Source organism: Dromaius novaehollandiae, chromosome 3, assembly GCF_036370855.1.
Source record: "Dromaius novaehollandiae isolate bDroNov1 chromosome 3, bDroNov1.hap1, whole genome shotgun sequence".
NCBI classification, from domain to species: Eukaryota; Metazoa; Chordata; class Aves; order Casuariiformes; family Dromaiidae; genus Dromaius; species Dromaius novaehollandiae.
The window spans coordinates 83,520,510-83,533,783 of NC_088100.1; the positions used below are offsets into that span (position 1 = coordinate 83,520,510).

At 36.6% G+C, this 13,274-nt stretch overlaps 1 protein-coding gene across 7 annotated transcripts in view; it reads right to left on the reverse strand.

Moving 5' to 3' along the window:
- SMOC2 (SPARC related modular calcium binding 2) overlaps positions 1–13,274 on the reverse strand; it is a 146,336-nt gene that overhangs the window by 56,961 nt on the left and 76,101 nt on the right. The window lies entirely within an intron of this gene.

Genomic DNA, 13,274 nt, shown 5'->3' on the forward strand with positions numbered 1-13,274 from the left:
AAAATTAAGCATACATTCCACTAGCTTTAGGAGCAAACATCTAGTTGCTCTCCCAGCTTGGTGCACAATTAGGTAGTAAACAATAGTGAAGAGGGAGAAGCAGCCATGGTGACCATGATGAAAAGGTTTTGATAAGTAGAGCAACTGCTTTTAGGCCAGAAGAGGCAATTATGATCATTTAGTCTGACTCCTGGCATGCACAACTTCATCTGCCATGTATTGCATCAATCCTATACATTCTGTCTGAGTGATGGGATAGCTATTGAAAGATGCCCAGTTCTAATATTAAGACTTCTAGTGCTAAGGAATGCATACATTCTTCACTGAATTGTTCTAAAGGTTAATCACATTCACTTAAAAAAATAAGAATAGTAATTTCTAAGGTTAATTTTCCCACTTCAGCTACCAGTCAATGGATTTGATTGTGGTTTTCTTGCTAAGATTGAAGAGCTAAATACAGCCAGAATGCATTGAGCCTTTTTAAGTCATTCAGTGTAGGATAGATTTTCCAGATATTCATATGGATCTTCTCCTCTTTTCCAACTCTTCAGTTTCCCGTAGTGTGGATACCACAACTGGATAAGGTATCCCTGAAATGGTTTCTGAAATCCTACATATACGGGTAGTGCCACATCTCTATATTTACCCTCAGTCCAGGAATCAAAGTAGCTCTCCTATCCATTGCACTGTTCAGCTGGTTGCTCATAAGAACTCTTAGCGTCTTTTTGGAATCATTCTCTTTTCCGAACGAAATCTGCAAATTCATAGTATGACCTACAACCTTTATTCCTTGTTGTCTAATCTTCCCTTTGACAGCAATAGACAAAAAGAGAAGAAGGGAGAATGGAGAGATGAGAAATCAGTGTTGCAGGAAAAGTCCAAAAGAACAGCGTTTGAGATTGAGGAATGATGCACAGCCAAAATAGGAGAAATACACCATGAAGATCAGCTATGAACAGTCAGCAGAGAAAACAGTGCAAAAAAAGGACTGAAAAGAGAACTAGGAATTCTGTCTGTGCAAATAACAGTGAGGATGAGTAATTATGACAGAGGTAACAGACACTATGGCAAAAGTGCATAAGGCTCCAATAGAAGCTGATACTAAAAGAGATGAATTAAGCTAAAGATAACACTTAGACTTTTTGTAAGGAAAAAATAAATATAAGGAAAAAAATGAACCAAAGCAAGGCAGTTTTCTTCTAGCCTTGCTCTGGACCTGAGATATTCCATATAAAAATCACACAGGCTCATTTTGACAAGCATATTGAAAAGACTGCTGTTCTGCATCTGTGGAGCTAGCATTATCGTTATTTACGTGATATTTTTTATATAGCACAGTCAGAAACCTCCAAGTCTTTTCTCCTCATCAGGCTTCCAGTGACATTATCATTCTGACTGCAGTGGAGTCACTCTTATGTACACTGCTCTCAGTAAAAAGAGGCTTCGTGCCCACTAAAACCAGACCATCCCCTCCTACAGTGATTTGCTTTTATTACATTGAGCTGTTTAGTTTAAGGCATGAACTACAGGATGTGTGATGGTATTAGAAGGCAATGTTCCATCCTTGGGATGTTAGTAGGGAAAGGGGGAGAGGTGATCTTTCAAACCGCTGACATTCATACTGATTATTTTTGGCTTTGCTGTTTCCCTGTTGCATCAACCCAGAGGAACTAAAATCATGTCCTAAAAATTATTTGAAATTGCTTTTTAAACCTGATTTGAAACCGCAAGAACACTAACATCATAAGTCTCTTAGGCTACACAGGACTTTTAGCCTTTATTCAGTTGAACAAGACAGCAATGGCAATAATGACTGTTTCATTACCTCATTTAGGCCAGTAAGGGCTACTGAGATTATGGCTTTAGCCATTTAATAATTTAATAATTTAATATTTAAAAATATAATTTAGCCACCCAACATGGTGGGAGATTTTGGAAAGTCAGAGGGGAAATGTCTGAGATCAGAAGTTACTTAGATATCTTCCTCCAAGAACAACGAGGTAAGTAAACACGCAGAAAAAAAGGATCCCTGGCTTTACACCCTATCTCCTTGCCAGCCAGAATAACTGGGCACAGAGTTGTTGCAAAAGAAGGGTGAATTGCACCATGAAAAAATGTGATGGCCATGAGCTTCTGCAACTACTCACACCTTTGCCTTTGTGAGGAGCTTCTGCTGTAATAGAATCTGTGGGTGGATTTACTAAATGAAAAGTAAACATAATCAGATAAGATCACCCCTTGTCAACCCTTACATGAATGGACCTGATGACTTGGCCTAATGACTTAGGGGGAATTGGAAACCCTAACTCTTCTTACGATCTGAACTCGAACAGATCTTGAACCCTGAACTATCTTCAACTTGCTTGCCAGAACTCAGTCTCACCTGTTAGGGGCACAAGCAATCGACTGAATCAGTATCTACAGTCTAAATTAAAAAGCAAGCAGTAATGCTTTAATTCACCTTTATATTCCTCTTCTCCTAGACCAAACACCAGCCACTCTCTTGCCCTGATCTAATTAGGTGCAGTGCAAAACAACTCAAAGGCATTACAGGCCACCAGCAATCACGTGAAAAGAAATGGCCATCTGAACAAAAGCATCCTTTGTTATCACAGTGGATTGGAATATTACAGGAAACACTGTGCTAATGGAAACTATCTACATATTGGCTATAGGGCCTTTTGCAGAGTATCCCCTGGCTGCCTCAGTGCAGACAGTGCCTAGGGTGAAAGAGTAAGGAAGGGATCCACAAGGATGAAACAGTGCCTTCTGACGTAGTCACACAACCAGTAGTTCATTCCTTAAACTAAGCAGTCCAATGTAATAATAGCACATGCCTGCGGGAGGAGATGGTCTGGTTTCAGTGGGCACAAAATCTTTTTTCACTGAGAGCAGTGTACATAGTAGTGATTCCACTGCAGTCAGAAGGGTAACGTCACTGGAAGCTTAATGAGAAGAGAGGAAAAAATAAGAAAGTCATCTATGTAGTCCTCTTGCTTGTGCATCCCTAGCTCTTCTAGAAAATGCAAGCACCCCTAACTCTTGTTGGCAGGGAAAGAAAATCTTTTGGCTTCATCTCCAAATGAGTGTTGCAATACAGGGACATGTCCAAATTTACTCTGTTAATAGTCTGAAACATAAAGATTTCAGGACTTTATATATTTATAATGCACTCTATTCCAGAAAAAACTATATCTAAGCAGTCAACAAAATAGAGTGCTTTTGATGCACAATAAAAGTCCGTTCATTTTGATAAGGTATCTTTACTCATTGAAGGACAATAAAAGTGACAAGTTTAAATAACGTTAAGATCTCACTGGAAGCCAATGAAATAAGGTAACTCACTGTTTAAGCAGTGATAATGTTCTCTATTCATAGCTTGTTATGACTGTAATAGGCTCGGTTGAAAATGTTTCACTGTGACAGTGTATTTCATAGAAAACCAGGTCTTTAGATGAAAAGATGTTTTCCATTAAAAAGTGTTTGCTTTTCATAAAAAACTTGCTTTTTATGAGAATAAAACAAAAGCAAAGACCCACAATCGAAGGTTGTTTCTTTCTGTTGAACTTCCGATGGTACTGCATGATCCAAGATGCCCTCCCTATGCCAGTGTAACTTCTCTGAAGTATCCCCCTGTTTTTAAAAAAGAGGAAATTCAAATACTGCATGTATAGTCAGCCTATGGACACTAACACCTGAAAGAGAAGGGGATCATGAGGTTTTAAAATTACAGCACCCACAAGGCATTACAATGAACATTTCAAAATCAAGATTTTGAGGGTTTGGTCAAAACTATTCAGCTTTTTGTAGGCTTTGTTGTTGTTTATTTGAATTTTGGTTTGGAAAATATAATTTTTGAGCTGAAAATGCATATCTTTTCAAAAAAAAGTTCCCCAAGAAGTCAGAGTTTTCCAGAGGAGGTTGCATTTTCAACCATTCTGTGATATTAAGCTTTGCCCTCTCTTTTCTCTTGTGTTTTGTAGTGCACCAAGAGAATTTAAGATCCGAAATTTAATTTATAGGCTTAATCTTATTTAAACGTAGCTTTATTTGTGGTTGAATGCAGATACTTGGCCTGCCGTTCTTAAACTAAAACAGGTATTAAAAATAGCTTAATGAAAAACAGTGGCCTGTCTCTTCAACCACTGCTTCTTCTCCAGTAACACAGAAATCTAGTGCATTATGGCAACAATAGTTAATGTTATTTTTAGGCAGAGAAGAGTGCATGGAAAACACAGGGTAGAGCATTTGTCTGGAACAGTCTGTTATGAGAGAGGAGAGCATGATGGACAGGGTGGATTGAAGAAGAAAGCAGGCCAGTAATAATACAATATTTGGGGTATATACAACATCCTAAAGATGAAAAGATCTCAAAGTGGTTTTGCATACTTTAGAAATGTAGTTTGACTGGAACAAGTTCCTTCATGCCAATTATGACCTGAAGTGTGGCTTTTCATGGAAAGGGGGCTCTACATGGGTCCCAAACAGAAAAGCCAGTTCATTGCATTAAGGGCAGGTTGAATGAAAGGATCCGTGGATGATGGTGTCAACCTAAGAGCTTAAAGGTCCATAAAAGCAGACGCTGCAGTCAAAGCACATGCTTGGGCTGATACAACAGCTGCATTGCAAACATCTACCCAGCATGCAGATTTTGGGGGTGAATTCCACTCCTTCCACCATAGTCCCTGGAACAGTCGAATTTCTCTTGCTTTCATACCAAATGGAAAATGCTAACATTATTGATGAAGCCACAAAAAGTTCCTGTATCACTTGGCAATTTTTTCAGGCATTGAAGAAGGAAAAAACCCAATAATTTAATTTGAAAATAATTAAGTTATGCATGAATTGTAGCATGAGCTGTCAATCTTTTCAGGAAGTTTGTTCAGAGATACATGGCTTGGCAAAGAAGAAAGTTGGAAGTAATATGTGACAAATGATCTCACTAAAAATCCCTCTAAAATTCAACCACTGTGTCTGCCCATAACCTGATCTACAAGGCAATATCTAAAAATGAATTCAGTCTGTCAGAGATGTGTATATCAGAAAAATGAGGTAAAATTTTGACTCCAAAGACCAGAGCTGATACACATTACATGCCTGCCAGTCTGTCCACGGCAGTATTTTCATTAATATCAGTGGGAAGTTTTTGTAAGATTTTTGTACAGAGCATGGCCACATCATAGAGCAGAATGTCACCATTCACAGGGAAATATTAACAGGGAAATATTTTGCCATAAGTGTTCTGGGATTTTTTTTAAGAATCTTTTACTCAGTTAATGGAAGGATGGACAGTTGGTCCTCTGACTGATTCTAGTGAAAGAAAGAAAAAATTACTTTTTTCAGAACAGTCTCATCTGTCCTGTAAAAACAGGAAAAACTTGCCAGAACAGCTCACTGGAGGACCTTATGAAAACAGTGAATCCTTAACATTTTGGTTTTCTCTAAGGTCAGCATTTTCCAGGTTTTTTATCAGCTCACGGATGAAGACATAAGGAGTCCCTAACCTTGCAAAAAGTGAGAGAGGTCCATGAATAATCTTGGAGTGACAGAATTATTTTCATTACCATCTTTATTATAAAAAAAGGGGGCTTTCTTGTTGAAGAACACAACCACCAGTTTATGGAAGTTTTGAAAAGATCAGGGTCTTAGAGCTCTCTAACACTGCAAGTATTTCCTTCATTTTACAATATTCTAATATTTTTAAATGGCTTGACATCAAGGGTAGCATTGGACTCTCAATATTTCAAAAAAACAAAGACAGCTGTTGAGATGTGTCTTTACAGATTTAGGTGCCTAATTCCAAGTACTCACTCTTGGCCTGGGTCTCTTGCCCAAGAAAGTGCATAGGAATCAAGAAAAAAATTGCTGTACTATATTGACAAAGATTTGGGGTTGCTTTTTGTGTTCATTGCTTGTAGGGTGTTTTTTTCATTTTGTTTTGGGTTTTTTTTTGCGGTGGGAGGAGAGGCAAGGAAGGGAAGGAAAGGCATGGAACATGCACATTTCTCATAATTATAAGGTCATTGGCATGATGGTGGAAGGCCTGGCAGCTGTTACTGTGGACCCTTCTGGACTTATTACAGTTGCCTGCAACATATGCAACCCCCTTGCAGACCTATCTTGCTATACACAGCCCAGCAATCACAGTATAGTCAAGGCCAGATCCAAACTCTCTGGAAGATTTATCTATCTCCCAGAAATATTTATGTCTTTAGATATGGTCCAATATGTATCCCTGCACTAACCTGACTTACGTTTTTTTGGATTTATGAAACCTATTGATGCTTTTAGGATTAAGCAATCTGATGTCTGGAAAACTGTGGAAAGCTGTGGGCGGTTGGGGGCCTGCATGTCTAAAAACTAAAGGAGAACAGGAGAACTGTTGTGTCATTTACTTGCTGTAGAAAGTAATATGATATAATTAAAAATAGTTCAGGGAAGATTAGTATCTTTTGGCATCAAATTTTAACACATGCAGTAAAACAGAAATTATCAACCTTGCATAAAGCAGATCCCTTTTTCTCCCCCTCACAGTGGGGGTCTAATAAAACTCTGGAACATCCTGAACATAAAGAACATCAACTGGATGTAAAACAGAACTCTTTTTTTCAAAAAAAAAAAAAGTTTTAGAATGGCAGGATCTTTCCTTGTTGTGGGAGGAAAAAATGAAAAATGCCAAAACTTGATGTTTATAAAGGTTTTGAACTAATATGTAAAATTAAAATGAAGATAAATGAAAATGCTTGTAAAAAGTATTATTAAAGATAGGACAGTACTGTAGTAAGTATGATCCAGCAGGCTGCAAATTAAGAATGTATCATAATATACAAGCACTCTGGGGAGTTCTGGAAAGGTTTATCTTCTTGGAAGAGGCTGAAAGAGCAGAAAGAAAACACTCATTTTCCTTTACCAATTTAGGGAAAAAGAAAAAGAAAAAAGATAAAAGATAAAAGAAAAAAGAAAAGAGAAAAAAGGAAGAGAAAGGAAAGGAAGGGAAAAGAAAAGGAAAGGGAAGAGAAAAGTGAAGGGAAGAATTTGACTCTTTGAATGTACATGTATATTCTGCTGGATTTCAAGGCACCTCCGTTAAAGTTTTCACCTACCCCTCCTTAAGCACTGAATACAGACAAATTTGAGAATGGAATATCTGCAAGGGTTCCATAGGCCAAATCCCAAAAATATTTGGAATCCCAACTGATAGAAAGGGAGGAACGACCTTTTAAATTATTCTATTTCACCTTTTCCCTTCACTCTTTTCTCAGTTTACTAGGATATACATTTTTATTTTATTATGACTAGTTTCATACCTCAAATCTTCGTATTGCAAAATGAGTCTAATTCAAAATAGCCCTAGAAAACTTCTAATTCATTTGTAAGGCTTTTGTAACTGGGAATGTGCAACTGTCTGGATCTTTTTCTTTCTTCCTACCTCACACATCTTCAACTGCACAAAATTTCTCTTGCATCAAAATTAAGAGCAACATCTGAAAAACGCAACAATAAATGAGAATAAATACAAAGTAGCTGAACTGTTATTCATTTTCCTGTCTGTTAGTTACTCATTTTTCTACACTTACAGAGGAATGGTCATTAGAATTGATGTGATCAGGCAGACACACAAACTCTTACATTAATTTCCACTGAAAGAAAATGCTACTTTGGGTTTTTCATGCAGGCATAACTGATTTTTAACTTCAGGACTGAGTTTTGCCAGGGCAGGCATAGCAGGAAAATATTAGCCAGGTTCAGTGTGCAATGAGTGTGAGCACTTAAGTATGGAAAAAGGTTTGTCTTGATTCTTTGTGAAAAGGTGACTTTTAGAGAATGATCAGGGCACAGGGATCCCACTGGAACAATTGTCTCTGAGAAACAAAACAAAGCAAGCAAACAAAACAGAAACCTCATTGACAACCAACATAGCTTCCATGTGAGAAAAACACAAACGTGTGAGTGCTTTAACACTGTCAAATGACCAGCTAAAGGAAACTGCGTTCAATATTAGAATGTCACTCTGTCACATTGGTCAGTCTCACTGACAGACTTTACCAACAGATTCAGACTATACGGACAGACAAATGCACACAACTATTTAGTACAGATATATGGATAGTTGGATTAACATCTACAGGATTTTAAAATTCTGTATTTTATTCTTTTAAGAAAGTATTCACAGTAGAGGTTATACTATTTTTTCACTTGTATTTGCAGTCTGTACTACATTACTACATATGCATTTCAGTGTTCTCTCAGATGGTGCTTTAAGAATGAAACTCCTGTTGGATTAAACCCTTTGGGGCTAATTGATAAGATATTGTAACAGATTTTTAAAGCTGTGAAACTGACAGTCTGTTGTAAAACGGCAGCAATAAAACACTACTATATTATGTCAGAAAATTAAATAAAAGGTTTCATGTGTGCCCAACCAAAGACAAAAATGAAGTTAAAGATGATTCCACACTACCCGAAGATCCAGGTACAATTGCTGAAATCTTGGTACTCTTGAAGTCACTAAAGCCACAGTTTGAAGAGACAGTAAATTCTGTTTTAATGTTCTTAGTGCCAGATCAAAAATTTCATGATCACATGATACACTATTTTTTGCACGGATGTGTTAAGAATTTTAACAGGCTGATCCTCTCAGCAGGCTTTATGCCAGAATTTTCCATGTGCCAACCCTATTTTACACTGGGCTATGTATTGCTTGTCCTCTAACACCTGGTTAAAGCCTATAAAAACACAAAGCTGGTAGAGAGCATAAAGCTGGCACAAACAGTATATCACATCATCACATGTCTACACCTGATTCAAATGAAATTTGGACTACTGGGTGAACTAGTAGTATGTGGACAGAATATAAATGGTTGTGAAACCGATGTCTGGGAGTTCTGCCATTGATTTCCAGGGGTCCTAAATTTCTACGCAGTAATTACATGCATTTAAAATTGAACACATGAATCAAAGTCAAGTTCATTGAAGTGTAAAGAAATATGACAATTTCTTCCTGTCTCCTATTTTACTCATCAGACCAGATTATCAACAAAACAAAACTCAAATTTTATAATGCTTAATAGAATACTTATTAAATAAACTTCCCAACTGATTGATGTAGATATAAATCGCATGTGCTAATAATGCCTTACTATTTAATCCTTAAGGAAGCAGAACAAAAAACTATTAATATTAATAATAAGCAAACAGAACTGAATGGAAAATCCATGAGACTTTAATGTGTCTTACCCACTGATACATTATTTGACCCTGGCACTTTTAACTTGAATTATATAATCACAAGAACCTCTAATGACCTTAAGCAAATATGTAAGTATATTTCAGATTTTGCATGCCTTTTTACATTTGGAGTAATGAAATTTCATATTGAGAGTTATTTATTCTCATTTGGATGTGTGCTACAGAAGTGTACTTACAAATTACTTACTCAGTACTTTAAGAATTTTTTAAATACTAATGATACTATCAGTTAAATTCACTGTATTTATTTTCCATGGAAGTGCTCCCACACCAGACTATTAGAAATGTTTTGCTTCTTAAATTCAAGCCAACAGAGTTAATCCTGAGCTTCAAAGGCCACTATGGCAAGTGTTCAAGTCATCCTTCCTTTGCCTGTACTCAAACTCAAAAAATGACATATATCCTCTGAAAAATGTGACATTTGGTCAATCTGTTCAATCTGCTGGTAGGACAGATTTATCAATGGGAACCTAAGAGATCTATAGTTCAACCTGAGCTCTCCTCGGGAAACTGCATTGTCCCTGTTATGTCATGAGTAAGAACTCACACTGCCACATAGTGCCCTCTATCCATATCCTTGCTGCAAATAGCCCCTTGACTACAGTAACTTAGAACTGCTGAAGACCTAGACCAAAATGTCTCCTTTCTTTAAGACAAAAGACCTTGTGTCACCTGAACTTTAGAAAATGCTACCTGGATTTTCACCTGATACTGGGGTAGGATTCAGTTCATCTGAATGTAGAGATCTAAAACATAGGTGTCTTCACATGAACTAGATATTCAGACTAGCCACCGCACTCAGTGAAGTCCAGATATCTACTTAGCTGACCAAGTGCAAGTGTTAACTTTTTGCATGAGGTGAACTGCTTTCTAGACATCAGTGCCTACACTGACTGTATCATTGCTGACTACAGCAGGAGCTTAAACATTGAATTCACATACAGACAGCAGTGCATAGACTGCTAAATTCTGATGTCTTGCTCAGGAACCAAACAGCACCATGCTCAGTATTTTCAATGTATTTCTCTTTATTTTTGCTAGCTGTTGCTATAATTCTTCATATTTTTGCCAATCTGCTATGGCAAAACCAAAATACTTTTTGTGAAATGAGAGAAGCAATGTGGAGTGTGGGGGTAAAAAGAGGTCCAGAAAAAAAAATCTTAAAATACCTGTAAAGGCACAGAAATATATATATATAATTATAATCCCAGCAAACATTACATTATTTTAGCAGCCAGATACATGTTTTTTCTAAATCTGGGAAGAAAAGGTCTAGAAAAATAACATTTGAAAACCATTTTCAACACACAAAAAGAGCTAAAATGGAGAATCAAATGTTTCTACCCACAGTCATCATTCTAAACAGAGCTATTGTTATATGACCTGATGTTGATGGTTTTTTTGCCAGGAGTAATATTTTGTCATCAAAAGCTAATAGGTTAAATACCACTTCTGCAAACTCCGTTTATGAGCAGCAAAAGCCTATTTCTCTGAACCAGCAATCAGAATATGCACCAGAAGCCATTATACGGCATGGAAATATAATCCATTAATTTCATGCCCTGCATCTGTAAATCTTCCAAATGCCATTTCTCTGTGCTAAATTAATTTAGGCTGATTTAAATCAAATGAAAATACTGGATAACTAGTGTAAACGAGAATTTCCTAAGACATTATTTTCTATCTTCCAAATACTAAAAGCTTACACTAATTTTATTGACTAATTATGATTGACAGGTCATTTGCAGAATAGCAAAAACAAACCACTTCAAGATGAGTACAATACATGCAATGTGAGCCTTAACCTATAAAAACATTCTCCTGAACAGAATAATTTCTCAAATCAAGACAAGCTATGTCCATAACTTGCTGACCATGACATATTAGGACATAAATTCAAGTAAAAAATATAAAAAATAAGAGCATTACAGACAAATGTAGGTAGCCTGTAAGTAGGATATCTGCAATTTGTCTGAAATTGATAGCATTACGATTTTCCTTATTTTTTACATACAGGGCTAGGTCATTCTGTTATTTGCACCAGAATATTTTCGTTGAAAGCACCTATGTTACTAAAGCACAACAAAGGAATGTTTGGCCCATTATTAATAAATTGGGTTTCATAAGCACACTTTACATGCAAGCTTAAATTCTGCTCAGTTTACTCAAACAAATATATTTTGATAAGCTTTCTTGTGTTTGTACAACAGAGTCTGAATCAGCATTTGCGAAGCAAACCAAGTAAAGAAGACATCTATATTTATCCCTTTCATTAAAGTTTGGATTCAATCGTGAGATCCTATTCCATATATGTGGCAGCCCAGAGCTGGTATTCTATGGATGTACCTAAAAGCCTTGGCACCACTGTATGAGGTGTAAGGGGGAAAGCTAATAAAGTTTTTCCAAGACCTTAGAAGACCTAGTTACCAAATATCAGTGACGATCACCTTCCAGAACAAGTTATAAATGTGTATCACATCACATGACACGCTGTTATCCTTTTGTAATCTAGAAGAGAGATACTGCCTAACACAACTAATACAGACATTGTTTTTAACACTTGGATTCATTTTGATTGATAATGTCCTATCACACAGATAATGAAAGTAACAGCAGAGATAGCAGTGATCCTTTCCAGAACATCAGGTATGCTTACAAACTGAAGCAAGACCAGCTGTGTAGTAGCTGCTCAAATACTTGTGCTAGCTGGGGTAACAGTATCAGTGAATGTGTGGTACAACAGACTGTAGCATGTGCTGACAGCCTATGTACAAACCCTCCAGACACTCTATGTACATAGCGTAATTGTGAGCAAGTCCTAGTTATTAACAAATCTAACAGAGTCATGCTTTTGATGCTAATGCACCATGGGCTAGCAATCATGATATGTACAGGTAGACTATGTTCCTATGTTACTTTTCTGTAATTATGACATTAGATGATCTGGAGTTTACAATCTCCCAGTAATAATTCCCAGTTTTTCCTTTGATGTTTTCCCTTTTTTGGACTGTTCGTGTGTTTAACCTTTCAATTACTAAAGCTATACTCCAAACTCATAAACTCTTGCTTTAGACCTTGCTGGCCTCTAATATTGTAAAAATGAAATAAATACCCCTAAAAGTAACATATTGCTACAGACTAGATTTACACAACAGAAATCCCAAAGGAATTCTGTTCTCTCTAGAACAAATCTCCAGCATAAAAAGTGTTTCCTTCAAGCACTTGCTTACACTCTGTTTAAAGTCCTTTTTTTTGAGTGCCTACTGGAGTATTGAGGAGAGAAAAAGCATTAATAACTATTGCTTTGATGTTAAAAATAATTTATATTAAGGAACCTGTGGACCTCTTAGTAAGAATATGTCTTTCCTTCTTATGGTGATTGCTTGTCTTTTTAAATCTTTTCAGGCCTCAGTTGCGTAAAATACTTAAGCACAGTGCTTAATGTAAAGCATAAGCTCAATTTCCACTGGATCTTAAGTGTGCTTTGGGGTGATTTACTGAGTCATGGCCTTTATTATTAATATTTCCTTTGAAACTAAACATTTTTCCAGAGAAAAAGAATCCAGGAAACTCAGGAAGTTTCTCTAAAGATTATTCTACTGAAAGGAGGAAGCAATGAGGAAAGCCTGCAGTGCATCAAAGCACTGAACATATCTCAATATTTGAGAAGCTTCAGTCTTTACACATTTGAATGGCATTTCCAGCCCAGCTTTCCTAAGCTCATTTCTGAAGAGTAGTGAAAATGTAAAGCCAAAATTTAGCAATTAAAAAGAAGGCAACATAATTAATCTATATTAAACTGGCAATCAGGTTGTAAAATACCAGATGACTGTAAACTGCACAGTGATATAAGAAACAAACAGGTAACACTGTCTTTCCAGTTTCCTTTTAACTAGTTTCTGATACAGTTTTGCTTCTGTTCAGGTTTGTCTCCTAAGACTGACTACCAAAATTAATAACCCACACCATCCTTTTACAAGTGTCTTCTTGCTACACATCACCAAAATAATGACAATACAAATAGA